This window comes from Mytilus galloprovincialis, chromosome 2 (assembly GCF_965363235.1).
Source record: "Mytilus galloprovincialis chromosome 2, xbMytGall1.hap1.1, whole genome shotgun sequence".
Lineage (NCBI taxonomy): Eukaryota > Metazoa > Mollusca > Bivalvia > Mytilida > Mytilidae > Mytilus > Mytilus galloprovincialis.
The window spans coordinates 43738354-43751930 of record NC_134839.1 but is presented as its reverse complement, the minus strand read 5'-3'; the positions used below and the strand labels follow the sequence as shown (position 1 = coordinate 43751930).

Here is a 13577-nt window from a genome sequence, read left to right as displayed (position 1 = left end):
AATTATAGTCAATTGTGTAAAGATGTTAATATCAGTGAAAATACACCTACTTCATGTAATTGCAGTAATTCCGAATATATTTATGAACCCATTTCCCATGTTATAACAGGAGATCTTAACATCGTTCAAGACCGAGAGTTAAAATCATTCCTCAGTAAAGGACCTAAATATCGTCCCCCGTCAATATTAATTGGAATGAGTGTCGTAATATCATCCACGACTCACTCCATACTTACTGTATGAAATGGATAAAACGGGAAAAAGCTGACAAAAAATCTTTGGACTCTTTTTTTTTACTTCAGTAATGAATATAGTTGATATACGTATTCAACATTTTAAAGAACATTTTACTATTAACAATATTAACCACAATAAACCTATTTCTCGTATCAAACATAAACTAAAAGAACTAGCCAAGGAATTTGTTTTTGTCCCGGCCGATAAAGCTGCTAATAATATTATTATTGTTTGACGTAAATTTTACATTGAGGTTCTGAAAAAGGAAATCACCAATTCACCAACATTCCAACTGACTCAATTTTCAGAAAACGAAATCTGTAACAAACATAAACTTTTAGCCACCGCTTTACAAGCAGAGCCAAAATACAATGAAAGTCCCAACTATGTATTGGCTTCCGAAAACCCCTTACAAATATAGATTTATTTCGTCTTCAAGCCATTGTTCAACTACTAAATTGTCTATTCTTCTTACCAGCACACTTGGTACAATTAAAAACCTGATAATAAATTGTTCAAATAAGGCCTTCGAAAATAGTGGAATAAATTACTTTTGGAGTGTCAAGAACTCGTTGGAAGTACTTGATAAATTGCATGCTTATATTGGTGATTTTGAATCTGTTCAAAGTTTTGATTTTACTACCCTGTATACCACATTGCCTCACATTCTCATTAAGAAAAAAATCACACACCTAATAAAATGGGCATTCAAAAAATCAGAATGTGAATATATATGTTCAAATTCTTTTAGGTCATTTTTTAGTAGCAATAAACAAAAAAACTATGTTAATTGGGCATTTTTTGATACTATATTTGCCCTTGAATTTTTACTAGATAACATTTTTGTTCGCTTTGGGGATTCCGTATATCGTCAGATTATCGGAATTCCAATGGGACTAACTGTGCACCACTTATTGCAGACCTGTTTTTGTGTTGTTATGAGTTACAATTTATGACAAAAATAAGCAAAAACCCATCGAAACAACATCTTATAAACAAATTTAATAATACTTTTAGATATTTGGATGATATTTTGGCTCTCAATAATGACGACTTCAGTATGTATATTAATGAAATTTATCCTGTTGAACTTACTTTAAATAAAGCTAATACTAACAATGACCACTGCCCTTTTCTCGATCTTGATATCTATATCACTAATGGAAAGCTGAATACTAAAATTTATGATAAAAGGGATGATTTTTTCATTTCCTTTCGTTAATTATCAGTTTTTAGATGGTGACGTTCCCTTGTCACCATCTTACGGTGTTTATATATCTCAACTTGTACGATTCGCTCGTGTATGTAACAATGTTTTAGATTTTAATGAGAGAAATTTATGTATTACTGAAAAATTATTACACCAGGGTTTTCGATATCACAAACTAGTCAAAACATTTACTAAATTTTATCATCGGTATAAAGACATCATTCGTAAATATAGCTCAACATGCAGACTTCTAATACGTTCAGGTATTTCACATCCAATTTTTTATGGTAATATTCTTTATAAAGCACAAAGGTGTCAGTATTCACCTCAGAAACTTACAAAACCTTTGAATAGACTTATTAAGAAGGGATATAATTACGATACTGTTGTCAAGTCATTAAAGATTGCATATTTTGGCGTTAATATTGAGTCACTGATAAGGTCTTTGCATCGGAACTAAACACATTTATTCTAAAAACAGTTGTTGGCATGACACGGGTTATGTTCTTCTCATATATATGTTATGATGGTATGATACTAAACCCCTACCGGGACGGATTGTGCCTGATGTTCATATGATGAAATCATAATCTTTCAGTCAGTTTAATTGAAGTCTGGAGCTGGCATGTCAGTTAACTGCTAGTAGTCTGTTGTTATTTATGTATTATTGTCATTTTGTTTATTTTCTTTGGTTACATCTTCTGACATCAGACTCGGATTTCTCTTGAACTGAATTTTAATGTGCGTATTGTTATGCGTTTACTTTACTACATTGGTTAGAGGTATAGGGGGAGGGTTGAGATCTCACAAACATGTTTAACCCCGCCGCATTTTTGCGCCTGTCCCAAGTCAGGAGCCTCTGGCCTTTGTTAGTCTTGTATTATTTTAATTTTAGTTTCTTGTGTACAATTTGGAAATTAGTATGGCGTTCATTATCACTGGACTAGTATATATTTGTTTAGGGGCCAGCTGAAAAACGCCTCCGGGTGCGGGAATTTCTCGCTACATTGAAGCCCTGTTGGTGACCTTCTGCTGTTGTTTTTTATTTGGTCAGGTTGTTGTCTCTTTGACACATTCCCCATTTCCATTCTGAATTTTATGTGATTTAGAACCAATTGTTAAGAGAACAATTGAAGTCTTTCCACTTCTTACAATTCATTTTGATAATGAAATTATAAAATACGGTTTAAAATGTCATATACAGTGTCAAATGATACCTTAATGTAGGCTGATTCCAAAAATATATAGTTTCTAAACAATTTTGTTGAAACAAGGGAGATCATTTGTTACTTCCGGTCTAAAAATGACACTTCCGGTATTTTTTGATAGTTTACTTTACGCTGATTCCAAAAATATATAGTTCTTTATACTTTATCATCAAGTAGGTACTAAATCAAGCTACTTCCGGTTTACACAAAGTCATTTCCGGTTAGATTTCCAGGATCATGTAAATTGCAACCTAATGAAAAAAGTTTCCATGGCTTTATCGTGTTTAAAAAGGAAGTTAACGCAAATCAAGAACGTCAAATTCAACTTTGACCTTGAGCTCTATTACAAGGTAATAAACCAAGGACCTTAAATAAAATTACCTTATGTCTTTATTATACTTGGTAAACCACCATACATGTAATTTTAAATATAAAAAGGGAGAAAACTCCAGTTTACGGTCAACATACCATTGTAATCAAAATTAAAAACCAATTGTTCAGAGAACAATTGAAGGTCTTTCCACCCATAAAGATCAATCTTGATATAGAAATATGAAAATTCAGTATGAAATATAATAATCAGCGTCAATTGATAGCTTATTGTACACTGATTCCAAAAATATATGGTTTCTATACATTGTTTTTATAAATAAGGGAGGTAGGTAAATTGTTACTTCCGGTTTGAAATATGTCACTTGCGTTTTTTTTTTTATAGTTAACTTGATACTGATTCCAAAAATATATTGTTCAACATACTTTTGCAATAAAAAAAAGTACAAATAATAACAACTTCCGGTTGGCTTTTCAATGTCATGTAATTTGCAACCAAATAAAAAAGTCCCATGGTATTATCGAGTTTAAATATGAAGTTAAAGCAAAGGACAAAATCTAGAACATCAAATTAAACTTTGACCTTGAGCTCAATTTCAAGGATACACCAAGGACCATTAATCATATTTCACTAGGTCTGGTCTTTATTACACTTGGTAAATGAATAATACCACCATACATGTAGTTTTAAATATAAAAAGGGAGAAAACTCCCTTTTACGGTCATCGTATCCATTCAACCAAAATTCATGTGTTATGACATGTCGCAACTTACAATTTAGTAAAAATATGTTGTCAATATCTTGTACGGTTTTTGAAAGTAATCGAAAATAAGCCAAAATCCAAAATTTAGAAGATGATCTTGACCTTTGACCTTAACCTAATTTTCATTTTTTTGGACCAAGGACCTCAAATCAAAAGACCCTAGGTCTTTATCACTTATGGTTTACCAGTTAGAAATTCATATCACTTATATCAAATGCAAAAGGGGAAACAACTCTCATATGGAGTGTTCATATCGCTTCGGTCAAAATAGGACAAATCATGCAAAGGATATAACGAGCAATTTTATAAAATAAATTTGTCTCTTTCTTTTACAGTAACAGAGGAGATGCGAGCACAAGGAAAACAGTGTTTGGGGAGATAACTCCTACAAAGAAAATTATTTGGTTACGCAGGGTAAATTTCAAAGGCGCATAAACTGTTTGATATCATATACCAAATATCTAAGCAACAATTTGCGAAACAAATATTAATCACATGAACAAAATTAGGTGGAAGAAGAAAAAAAATTAAAAACTAATTGTTCAGAGAACAATTGAAAGTCTTTCCACATCAATGTTGTTGAAAAGTAATTATTTCCGGTTTTCTCAAAGTTAAAATTGGCACCCAATCATAAGTTTCTTCATATGATACTGATACGATAAATTTTCTATATACTTTTGAGGGAAATAAGGGATATAATGTGCTACTTCAGCTGAAGTAAATGTCACTTCTGGTATCATATGACAGCTTCCTTCACACTGATTCCAAAAATATGTAGTTTTTATATACTTTTGCCTCTAAATAAGGAGATAATTGGCCACTTACGGTTAAATGAAAGTCACTTATAGTCTTTTGTGATAAGTTAATGTATTCTCTTTTGTGATAAGTTAATGTATTTAAATTACAAAATATATGGATTCCGAGTACTTTTTCATGTAAAAAGTGCAAAAAATGCTACTTCCGGTTTTCTCAAGGTCACTTCTGGTTGTAATTTTTCAAGGTCATATGTCACACAAAAATTTGTTAAAAATCATATGGCTATATAATGAGCCAAGTTAAAGTTACAATCAATAAACCTGATAATAAGACATTTCAGGGGCACTTACTCCTATAAGATGTCATTAGATTGTTTCAGAACAATGGTAACATATCTTCATTACAATTAAGCAAACATTTTGCACTTCTTCTTTTATATATATCTTTAAAGGAAAAGTCAACATTGAGAACTTGACCTTGACCTTTGACCTTGACCTCATTTTCTAAGTTAGGACCCATGGGCCTCAAATAAAAAACGGGTTATGCCGTTAACGGTTTATGAGTTAATAAAACATACCAACAAATTAATTTCGTAAAGGTAGATAACTCCTATAAAATTTCATCGAATCGCTTCAATTCAAATTAGCCAAATATTCCCGAGGATTTAGCAAACAAGTTAGAAAATGAAATTTGTCGATATCTTTTTTTGTTACGAAGTAGATGCACACATCAAGTAAACAGTGAATAGGGAGATAACTCTTGTAAAGAAAATTGTTCGGCTTAGCAGGGTGAAATTTAAAAGCGCATACACTGTACGATACAATATATGAAATATCTAAGCGACATATTGCGAAACAAATATTTTTCGCAAGAACAAAATTAGGCAGAAGAAAAAATAACAAAATAATAATAATTAAAAACCAATTGTTCAGAGAACAATTGAAAGTCTTTCCACCAAAAACAAGTATTTTAATATGAAAGTTGTAAAATTAAGTTTAAAATGTCATTTCAATCGTCAAATGATAGCTTATTGTACGCTGATTCCAAAAATATATGGTTTCTATGTAATTTTTTTAAATAGGCACTGGCTACGGTTACATGGAAATGTAACAATAATAAGAATATTATTGTTACATTGGGGACTAAATGCCGGAATGCATGGTTGGAGAAGGAACCGATTAATTACGAATGTAACAATAATTATTGAGGCTACGGTTACATTGCGTTATTGTTACATGAAAAACAGCAATGTTCGATGGGACTAGTAATATGTACTAAATAATAAAAGTTGAAGACATTATCTTATATTTACAATACATACACAAGTATAACATACAATTTTTTGATTTTTTTATAGTACGTCTTCCATGATTCTGAAATCGGACTCGGACATCTTTTAAACTGAGTTTTACTACGCGTAGTGTTGTGCGTTTGTTTTTTCTACATTGGCTAGAGGTATAGGGGAGGGATGAGATCTCATAAACATGTTTAACGCGCCGCAATTTTGCGCCTTTCTCAAGTCAGGAGCCTTTGCATGGCCTTTGTTAGTCTTGTATGATTTTTTAATGTTAGTTTCTTGTGTATAATTCGGAGTTTAGTATGACTTCCATTATCACTGAACTAGTATAAATATTTGTTTAGGGGCCAGGTGAAGGACGCCTCCGACGGGTGCGGGGGTTTCTCGCTACATTGAAGACCCATTGGTGACCTTCGGCTGTTGTCTCCTCTATGTTCGGGTTGTTGTCGCTTTGACACATTCCCCATTTCCATTCTCAATTTTATACATGTATACAGAAGTTCACAGTGTTAATTCACAGTTAGCAAACTTTGCTTTTGATGTATCAATTTTTGGTAAGTGCGTTTGTATAGCAGTATGAAATTTGTGTCTTGATATTGTTTCAGTTTCGTTTCAAACGCATCCCATGCAAGTTTTAAATTTTTCACTCAAACAAAATTGGTAATAGGAATCTCTTCATTTTTTGTTCAAAGTATAATGACGGTAATACGAGTAGGTGTGCAGTTAAATACTTAAAAGTGAACAGTTTTCTCAGCCCGAGTTTTCAACAACAAACCATTGAACTATATTTTTCGCCTTTGGCACTACTAATTTGAAGTAGTATCTTTAAGAGCATCAAATTTAAACACCATTTGTTGAATAATAATATTTATTATTTATTATTATAACAAGTATTATTTAGTAGACATGCATGAATTAAGCAACAAAACTATATAGAAGATTTAAGTTTAATAAATCTAGTGTACATTGCTGTTTTTCATGTAACAATAACGCAATGTAACCGTAGCCTCAATAATTATTGTTACATTCGTAATTAATCGATTCCTTACCCAACTTTGCATTTCCGGCAATTAGTCTCCAATGTAACAATAATATTTTTATTATTGTTACATTTCCATGTAACCGTAGCCAGTGCCTTTTAAATAAGGGAGATCATTTCTTACTTCCGGTTTGAAAAATGCTTTTTCCGATAATATTTAAATATTTACTTGACACTGATTCCAAAAATATCTGGTTCTATATACTTTTATATTAATAAGGTACAATAAATAGCTACTTCCGATTTACACAAGGTCACTTCCGGTTGTTTTTTCAAGGTTAAATGGTTTGATACCGTTTGCCAAAAGTCTCATGGCTTTATCATGTATATGTTGTGTACAAGATGTAAGTTTGTACAAATTATAGTTTGTACAGGGTTTTTGTACAAGTTATAAGTTTTTTGACATCTACCTTCTGGCAACAGGTGATACAAGTTTATCTTCTAAAATGTATCAGTTTAATGTCTTGAATTAAAAACTATATACTTCAACTTAATATTAAGTGCTATTTCCATTGTCCTAAAACTGGGAGTGAGGATACCTGAATGGTTTCAATTCAAATTTTGTTTTTCTCCTAATACCAAAATCATATCTATAAAATGTCTTTTTTGTGTTCTTATAATTTGTTGTATCAAAGCTCAGTGTTAGACTGTATCATATAGTTGTGGAAATATGGCAGACTTATGCGTAACAAAAGACTGTGTGCTTGCATCATCCATTTGTGTTAAGCGGTCATTATAATTTGTACAACATTACAACTTGTACACAACATATACATATGAGGTAAAAGCAAAGGTCAAAATCTTGAACGTCAAATTAAGCTATGACCTTGAGATCAATTTCAAGGTCATAAACCAAGGACCTCAAATCAAAAGACCATATGTCTTAATTATATTTGGTTAATTATATACTGGTCAACAAAAGAAACGATACAAGCTTTCTTTTTTTCAAATTTAAGATAAAGTTTTCCGTTTATAGGACCAATATAGAAGGTAGTAATACTTAATCATTATGGAAATAAAAATCCGTTTAAAAAAAATATTTTTTGCTTTCGTGATGTTTTTTGACGATTTTTTTTTGTTTTTTTACAAAATTTACATAAAACGACAATTTGAAAAACAGAAGTTTCAACTGATGATACCAACCTCTCATTTAAAGGTAAAGACAATGTTTGCCATCAATTTGTTTTTAAAAATCATGCAGTTTCTTTGTTTATTTGTTTACCAAAGTTCGGCCCCACGAGAAATCGTTTAAATGTATACATTATCAACTGATTTACCACAGACAGTATGTGATATTCAAAAAGCGGTCACAATCTTAAAACTAATCCGAAATGTTCCAAATTTACTGTGTGTTGTTTTCATATCCAAAGTATTGATTTGAGACAAAAATAAAAAATTTTTTTTTTGCATTTTTTGAGATTTCAAAAAAACACTTTTTTTCCAAAAAATTTGAAAAAACAATATTTCAACCCATTAGTTACATCATGAAACACAACTTGATTAGCATATTGAATATTTTTAAACAAAGTTGAAAATTTATTTAGTACTTAGAAAATTACGTGTCGATTTTTTATTCAACATTCCGCAAAACTTATTTGCACCCTATAGTCGTTTATAGGGAATTTAGATCCTTTCCGACAAGTTTTGATTTTCATTATCACATGTGCATACATTGCAAATGAAAGTTTTTTAAAATAGTGTATTTCATTTTGTTTTATATTTAATACTTTTTGATAAATTTTATTTCAAAGTCGTGTATCGTTTCTTTTGTTGACTAGTATAGTATAACTAATCACCGTATTTGAATATCAAAAATAAGACAACGCGTGACCGAACGAAGCATGGATTAAACGAGTGCGCAATCCATAGCGGCGTTCGGTCACAAGTTGTCTTATTTTTGATATTCAAATACGGCGATTAGTTATTCTTTTTATTACATTGGCAAATGGCTTTTTTTTTATGAAATTAATGTAGAAAATGTAAGGAACTATATCTTTTTCCTACGCATTGGCAATTTGTTTTGATCCGACGTTATCGACGTTTTGACAACGCCTATTGTTGTATGACGTCAGAGAGTGAAATAACCACTTTTATTTCACTAGTGAAATTATCGGTTTTTATCTAACTGGGAAATCAATGTAATTCATTGCAACCTATGTAATAATGAGTTATATCACCGTACGATTATTTTTAAATAACAGAGGGGAGAAAACTCCCTTTTACGTTCAACTTACCATTGCAATCAAAATTTACGTGTTACGACATGTCGCAACTAACAATTTAGTAAAAATAGTTTGTTGATATCTTATACAAAAATTAGAATATGACCTTGACCTTTGACCCTGACCTAATTTTTATTTTTTGGGCCAAGGACCTCAAATAAAAAGATCCTAGGTCTCTTTCACTTATGGTTTACAAGATAGAAATGCATATCACTTATATCAAATGCATAAGGGGAAATAACTCTCATATGGAGTGATCATATCGCTTTGATCAAAATAGGACAAATCATGCGAAGGATATAACAAGCAATTTTATAAAATAAATTTGTCACTTTCTTTTACGGATGCCAAGGAGTAGTGGACACAAGGAAAACAGTGTTTGGGGAGATAACTCCTACAAAGAAAAGTATTAAGTTACGCAGGGTAAATTCCAAAGTGGCATAAACTGTTCAAATATCTAAGCGACATATTGCGAAACAAATATTTATCGCAAGAACAAAATTATTTGAATATTTACTTGACACTGATTCCAAAAATATCTGGTTCTATATACTTTTATATTAATAAAGTACAAAAAAATAGCTATTTCCGTTTTGCACAAGGTCACTTCCGGTTTTTTTTCAAGGTTAAATGGTTTGATACCTTTCCCCAAAAGTCTCATAGCTTTATCATGTATACATATGAGGTAAAAGCAAAGGTCAGAATCTAGAACGCCAAATAAAGCTATGACCTTGAGATCAATTTCAAGGTCATAAACCAAGGACCTCAAATCAAAAGACCATAGGTCTTAATAATATTTGGTTAAGGAGTTATATCACCATACGCGTATTTTTAAATAACAGAGGTAAGAAAACTCCCTTTTACTTTCAACGTACCCTTGCAATCAAAATTTACGTGTTACGACATGTCGCAACTTACAATTTAGTAAAAATAATTTGTTGATATCTTATACAGTTTTTGGGAATGAGTGAAAATAAGCCAATTCAAATATTAGAATATTATGTTAATTGGACATGCTTTGATACTATATATGCCCTTGAATTTTTACTAGATAACATTTTTGTTCGCTTTGGAAATTCCTTATATCGTCAGATTATCGGAATTCCAATGGGGACTAACTGTGCACCGCTTATTGCGGACCTGTTTTTGTATTGTTATGAGTTACAATTTATGACAAAAATAAGCAAAGACCCATCGAAACAACATCTGATAAACAAATTTAATAATACTTTTAGATATTTGGATGACATTTTGGCTCTCAATAATGACGACTTCAGTATGTATATTAATGAAATTTATCCTGTTGAACTTACTTTAAATAAAGCTAATACTAACAATGACAACTGCCCTTTTCTCGATCTTGATATCTATATCACTAATGGAAAGCTGAATACTAAAATTTATGATAAAAGGGATGATTTTTCATTTCCTTTCGTTAATTATCCGTTTTTAGATGGTGACGTTCCCTTGTCACCATCTTATGGTGTTTATATATCTCAACTTGTACGATTCGCTCGTGTATGTAACAATGTTTTAGATTTTAACGAGAGAAATTTATGTATTACTGAAAAATTATTACACCAGGGTTTTCGATATCACAAACTAGTCAAAACATTTACTAAATTTTATCATCGGTATAAAGACATCATTCGTAAATATAGCTCAACATGCAGACTTCTAATACGTTCAGGTATTTCACATCCAATTTTTTATGGTAATATTCTTTATAAAGCACAAAGGTGTCAGTATTCACCTCAGAAACTTACAAAACCTTTGAATAGACTTATTAAGAAGGGATATAATTACGATACTGTTGTCAAGTCATTAAAGATTGCATATTTTGGCGTTAATATTGAGTCACTGATAAGGTCTTTGCATCGGAACTAAACACATTTATTCTAAAAACAGTTGTTGGCATGACACGGGTTATGTTCTTCTCATATATATGTTATGATGGTATGATACTAAACCCCTACCGGGACGGATTGTGCCTGATGTTCATATGATGAAATCATAATCTTTCAGTCAGTTTAATTGAAGTCTGGAGCTGGCATGTCAGTTAACTGCTAGTAGTCTGTTGTTATTTATGTATTATTGTCATTTTGTTTATTTTCTTTGGTTACATCTTCTGACATCAGACTCGGATTTCTCTTGAACTGAATTTTAATGTGCGTATTGTTATGCGTTTACTTTACTACATTGGTTAGAGGTATAGGGGGAGGGTTGAGATCTCACAAACATGTTTAACCCCGCCGCATTTTTGCGCCTGTCCCAAGTCAGGAGCCTCTGGCCTTTGTTAGTCTTGTATTATTTTAATTTTAGTTTCTTGTGTACAATTTGGAAATTAGTATGGCGTTCATTATCACTGGACTAGTATATATTTGTTTAGGGGCCAGCTGAAGGACGCCTCCGGGTGCGGGAATTTCGCGCTACATTGAAGACCTGTTGGTGACCCTCTGCTGTTGTTTTTTATTTGGTCGGGTTGTTTGTCTCTTTGACACATTCCCTATTTCCATTCTCAATTTTATCAACATTTGTTTTTAAAATCACAGTCTAACCTGTATATAACAATTTTAAACATAAAAGCACCCCACCACACTGTGTAAATATCTGTGAGAATATTTGTTTCAGCATGAAACTTATTTATCGAAAGTGGGAGTGCTCCGAAATAAATTTATAACAGCGGAAATACCTATAAAGAACAAAAACTTCGTTTCTTTCCCCCTTACTTATATCCCCTATCAAAAAATGTTCGTTGTTAGAATAAAGTACAAAGAACTTCTGAGGGATTTGCCTTCAACTGCAATTATATTGTATGCTGGCGAAACAAAACTTTCCATAGCCGCTGCATGTTTATGCACCTGTCCTGATTGATTCAGGGGCCTGTCGTTCAGCACAGTTATCGTTTGTTGATGTTGTTCATTGGTATTTTCACGTTTGGATATATAAATTAGATCGTTGGTTTTCCTATTCGAATTGTGTACGCTAATAATTGTGGGGTCCTTTATAGCTTGCTGTTTGGTCTGTATTAAATCCTGTGTAAGAGGCCGTACTTTGACATGTGTTTGTTATTACATTTTGTATCAGGTTGAGAACAACCCTCCCTCAGACAAGGGGTCATTTTACTGACGTAGAAAAGAAAATAGAAATACCAAGGATTTGTATGGTTCTTCTATACAAAACCTTTGAAAACTTAGAATTTTGTACTCAAAAAGAGGAGAGTTACATCATATTTTAAACAACTTTTTCTTAAAGAGGGGTCCACTTATTTTGAATAATATTAAACTGTTATAATCCCTCATAACACATGTAAACGGGATATTTATAACATTAAGGGGTTGCCCTCAAACTGATTATGACTTGGATGGAGAATTGTCTCATTGTCAGTCACACATACATAGACCAGATTTAATTATTTCTTGGTGAACAGGGAAAAAATACTTCAGAAATTAAAGAAATGTCAAAGTACAAGTGATAAATCAAGTTTTAATATTGTCAAAACCTACTATTTCATGTTTACAAAAAAAAATTATAATCGCTGGCCTTTATACTTTTCAAGCTTCGCCTCAAAAATTTGCAAATTAAATATTTTTTTAATTAAATTTTCAAATCGATCGCTCGCCCCAAATTTTGGAGTCCAATAATCCGTAGAACAAGAAATTAAATTGGTGTGGCCTCAGAAGAAAAAGAAGAAAAACAATAGGTCTTTCCACAGAAAAGTGGAAACACACACAATAGGTCTTTTCACAGAAACGTAGAAAGACCTAATAATCAGAAGAAATACAATAGGTCTTTCCACAGAAAAGTACATGTACAAAAAAATCCAAGTACAAAAAATCCCGAGTTTTCCCTCTTATGTGAATAAGGATCATAACGGTACATGTTTAAACAAACAAAAATATAGATACATCTTAGTCAGAGCAAGGATACAAATCATTGGTCACAGCATCAACGATTGTGTACTTGTAACCGAAAGGAAAAGTAGATTATTCGACCAAGGAGTTCCTTCGTTGATTCATGAGCTTTCTAATTATCTTTTAGATTTTCATTTTGGTTAACATTGACTAGCTTGTTCATGTATGTCTCTATCAAATGATATACAATTTATCTTTTTACCAAGTAAAACTACGAAACGCATTAACCTGATCTTGTTCTATTAAAGGAGTAGGTCCGGTAAGGACCGATTTTGGCCTCAAATTTCAGTTTCATCTGACGAAAGATTTTGACCACTTTTTAAACACTTAAGTGTCTATTTCATATGATGCAATTAATTTATGTGAATCATTTTAACTTATTTAGTCATTAAAAACGATCCGATTCTGGCTCAAATATGAGAAATCTACCAAATATGCGAAAAAATGTCACTTTTCAGATGGTTTTTGTCAAAAACGAAAGTGGCCGCATCCGTGTTCATCCTCAATCTTTATATATGTTATGTATTATCATTAAATACAACTTCCATTTCAATATTTTGGATGAACACGAATGCGGCCACTTTCGTTTTACACGGAAAC

The 13577-nt window shown here is 31.9% G+C and overlaps 1 protein-coding gene across 1 annotated transcript in view; it reads left to right on the top strand.

Annotated features, from left to right (window-relative positions):
• Positions 1 to 13577, top strand: part of LOC143063643 (SH3 domain-binding protein 5-like) — a 120939-nt gene that overhangs the window by 104988 nt on the left and 2374 nt on the right. The window lies entirely within an intron of this gene.